The sequence below is a fragment of the Alligator sinensis genome, unplaced genomic scaffold (genome assembly GCF_000455745.1).
Source record: "Alligator sinensis unplaced genomic scaffold, ASM45574v1 scaffold323_2, whole genome shotgun sequence".
In the NCBI taxonomy this organism is placed as follows: Eukaryota; Metazoa; Chordata; order Crocodylia; family Alligatoridae; genus Alligator; species Alligator sinensis.
This window is the reverse complement of record NW_005842392.1, coordinates 933,553-938,157: the sequence shown is the minus strand read 5'-3', so window position 1 is coordinate 938,157 and position 4,605 is coordinate 933,553.

Below are 4,605 nucleotides of genomic sequence, written 5' to 3'. Positions count from 1 at the left end.
GGGGGGGGGTGTTGACTGTTCACTAGGCAAGGATTTCTATGTGCATGTTGGCAGAGGTGACAGTCTGCAGACATCAGTCAATGGCACTAAAAATCTCACAAATGTCTTGAGGCTGGCACCCTGGCACTTGGAAGATGGCTGCAACCACCAACTGGGTGCTGATCTCTGAGGGTATCCCTGCAGGTGTGGTCCACTGTAGATCCTGCCAAATGGGTTTCCTGTTCTTTTGGCTGTGATGCTCAATGGATTTGTGATGCATTCTGGGAGGAGCACCTCTGTGTTCCTAGTGAAAAGCAGAGACTTGAACTTGGGTCAAGGAGCCTCCATAGCAGTGAACAGTGGTGCTCTAGGCATGCCCTCCTTGTCCTCCTGCTAACATGAACTAATGCAAGCTCATGTCTGTATTTAGCATCCAGCACAGCAGCCTTTGACAGTGCTCCATGCTTAAGCTTTAGCTGCAGAGTGCTTGAGCCTGCCTGCCCAAGCTGTTTCCTGCTGGATGTTGACTCTCTTTAAATGCTGTTGCTTTTAAACTCTCCACTCGCACAGTTGAAACTAAGCGGCCTACGGCTCTGTGCTGCTTGTCATTCCCCCTTTCTGAGCACTCCCTGCCTTTTGCAAGCTATATGGGAGGGGAGGACTGTGGAATCTGACCTTTATAGCTGCTGCCAGGAAGGCCAGAAACCTCTTGTGAACATCAGTACGGGAATCCTTGTTCCATGGGTGACTGGTGCCTCCCGAGACTGGAGGGAGGCATGAGCAGGAGGGGGGAAGGGGATCCCCCAGCAACCAGCTGGCAAGTGGGGGGGGGAGGGGTCCCCCAGTGGTTGCTCACCAAGCACACTGGCACTTCTGCATGTGGCATGGTGGCAGAGCCAAGTTTAGGGGGGGCACAAGCACTCTCTCTGTGCCTCCCTACCAGCTGGAGTGCTTGCTGTCGGGAGGGGGCGTATGCCCCCCTACACATTCCCTATGCCTTGCTGTGCTGGATGTCCCTGCTAGGCAACTGCCAGCTAACCAGTCCTGTGAGCCTGGAGGGTTTCCCTTGTAAGAGAAAAGAGCTTGCTTCCAGGTGTGTTCTGTGGTGTTTAGTTTAAAATTGCCAAGGGCCAGGGCTTGCTCCATTGACATGAAATGGTAACACTTTCACTGTCTCTGGTACAACTCAATCCTCCTCCCATCCGTTTCCATTGGAGGACATCTCCCAGCCTCGTCTAGAGTGTTCGTTGGTAGCTGCTCGGTTTAGCATGCAAAGGAATTACCAGGTCATGTCAGATGTGTGGTCTCTTTGTCCTACATCTCTAACAAATGATGCAAGAAGATAGAACAAGAAGCCCTGCATCAGGGATACTTGGGATAATCTGATCCTAGGGAAACAAGTGGGAGGAAAGCTTCGTCCTAACTTCCACCACAGCTAGCTCATGCCAGGAGGCGGAAGGGTTTGTATCATTCTTTCCTGAACCTGTTTGTTTGGGGGTTTTTTGGTTTTCAAACACTCTCACTTCTAGAACTGTAGGTAAACATTATAGATATAGATAATGAAGTAAATCCTACTAAAACTTATAGCCTTGACTTCCTGTGACAGTATGTGTCACAAACTTAAATAGGCACGTAAGTGGGGAGGAGGTCTTTCCTGTATTACACTGGTTTTCATTCTGGATGTCCTCTACCAATCCCATCTAATCCAAACCCCTGCACAAATGGTCCTCAGTGTATCCTATTATGGAAAAGGGGAAGAAGCCTTTCCTGTCCAAAGAATGGCACAAGTACATAGGGATTCATTTAAATTCCTAGACCCAAATGTCTTAAAATAATGGGTGGTAGTGTGTTTAAAGAGGAGGGGGGAGGAGTAGGGGATGTGATTGAATTTGCAAGCTAATTGTTTCCATATTGAGCATTTAATGGCCAACACCAAAAATATTTTGTTCCTTTTTTTTCTTAATCTGTTATCTTTCTGTTTGTCCTTGTCCTGCTGTCCAAATGTGGAGCCTCCATTTTTCTGGTCTTCAGTGTTGTTTATTCCACTAAACACTGTTTTTGGAACTTGTCATTTCATTGCACATGTGAGATGGAGGAGTGGAAAGTGGGGGAGGAGGGAGAGCTCCTCATCTTGCAGATCAGTTTTTACTTCTTTGATGGAGTTATTAGTTAATGCACACACGTGGTGAGCAGTCAAATACATTTGAAACTACCTTGCCTCCTCCCTTTGTCTACTTGAACTATAGTTGCTTTACGTGATGGCCAGATGTTCCATTAATGTTATCTCATGGCCTGAAGCCACTAGAAAAGAAAAAACAGGGTTTGAGAATATAATCTGAGCATTTTTTTTCTTTCCTTTTTTTCTTTGAACAGGGGAGGAGGAATTCTGCTTTTCTTCCTCCTCCCTTTCTGGACATGGTGTTTTCTCTAAAAAGGAGTTTTATTACACTGAAGTTCCAGCACATTGTTTTCTTTATCATGTTCTTGTACTAGTGATGGGAAGGGGGGTGTTGTTCTCTGAGCTTCTAGCTCCATCTGGAACATGAGATGTATTTTAATAGACTGTATTTCTCTGCAGGATTGAGAAGGAGTTTTGGGGGGTACTATCCCCCACCACCACCACTTCCATTCAAAATACGCTCGTGTCCTCTGTAATCCAAGTACTTGTGGCTTTTAACATTGTACTCTTGTAATTCTTTCTACGCTTCTGTTTTATACAATATTTCTGATGGTTCTGTACAGTAAAACACTTCTGCACACTTACTATATAGTTTAAAAAAAATAAATGATTGCAACCCACAAATGTCTGTTCGAATTTCAAGTGAAAATAAAATTCTTGTTTTGTAAAAGAATGTTTGGCTCATGGTAATGTGTCAACTTCCAAGTTGCCCTCTCCTAGGTGGGATGAAGTGTGTAGCTTTCCACGTTGGAAGCACTATCAAATGCTGGTTCAAACTCCTGAGTTCTTTGAAACAGAAGAATTGCTCTTTTTCTGCTAGTCAAGAGGTGAGTGAAAACTAAAATCTGGCATCTTTTGAGAAGTGCCTTGAATCTAACAAGCTTGAAAACCATTTTTCTAACTTGTAACTAGAGCTAATGAGAGACTTTTTCCCCAACTAAATTTCATTTTGAGGGGCTTAACAACCATGCAGAGTGTTCATACTGGGTGCGTCTACATGAGATGCTACTGCACAGTAGCATTGGCGGCACTAACAGTGATGCACAGCAAGCTACTGTGCAGTAGCAACAAGTTACTGTGCAGTAGCATCAAAAAGGTGCAGCTTCGGTACTGCGCAGTAAGAACTACATGATCCACCACTCATGTAGACGTGGCTGCTGTGGCACATCCTCTTAGCACCCCCCCCCCCCCACAAAAAAAAAAAAAAAAAGCTGGTGACCTAGGAAGAGGCTATGACCTTCCTGTGACAGCAAGTCACAACCATGTAGAGTCATGCAGGAGACATTAAAAGTGGCTTTTTGCTTCTGATCTATACAGAGAGGGAGAATATAGCCTCTGCTTTCTGTGGCAAAATAAGGACGAACCTCTGCTAGTTTTCCTCATGCTTTGCTCAGCATCTCCTTCAGACTCTCAGCTCCTGCCTTTAAAATGAATATGGGAGGCTGATTTTACAAGATGCGTTTGTTCCTTCAGCAACACCAACTGGAGCTGGCAGCATGGGGCTGTGTTTTGCTGTGCATGGAACAGGAAGCAGCAAGACGGGATAAGAGCTGTGCTAAGCAGCGAAGGACTGAGAAAGCAACATGTTGCTTTCAAAACCTGCAAAATCTGAAGACTGGCATTTTAGAAAGAAAAAGCCTTTTTCCCCTAGGTGACCTGAGGCATCTCAGAGTGTGGAATAGGGGGACTAGAGACAGATGAGTCTACAGGGCAGAGTTTGCCGGTCAGTCAAACTGGCTTTCCATGAACAAGTTGCTTACTGAAATCCTTGCAGTGTTGGAAGACCTGTAGGAAGTGAAGACTTGCTCTCCTAGGCTATACTATATACACAGGCCTCTGCCCTTGCCTGGAAGTCAACAACATGCTGTGTAAATGCAGGGACCTGTTTGTGCAGAACAATTTGAAGGATTAAGGCCAACCAGTTGGTGCGGCCTGCTTTGTCAAACACTGGCTGGCTTCCCTTTGGAGATTAATGTAAAATGAGAAGTCTGTACAAAATGGAAGGTCCTTTAGTTGTCCTTGCTGGAGTTGGGCCCCTCACCAAAGGGCTTTAAGAGATGGAGCTTGTTTCTGGTCAGTAAATGATTGTGCTCATATTAGAGAAGACTGAGAAGGGGGGAAAAATACCAGAGTTAAGAGTGCAAAGCTCTAGCAGCTGCCACAAGCATCCTAAACTGACTTGGCCCTCGCCAATGCAACACCTCTTTCCAAATCGTGGTTGGATCTTTCCTTAATTGTATCTGTGCTTGGGAGCCAAGAACAGTGACATTCCTGCCCTCTACCCTCAGACTCAGCAGGTGAGAGGAGTTGCTTTTCCTGAGGGGAAACTCAGCTTAATTCACACACACAACAGAGGTCACCCAGGCTTATTGAGCAAAGAGCTGCCAAACCATGTGGGCAGGTGTGTGGTTTTGGTGTGGAAATCAATGTAAAGCCTTGCGACTGAA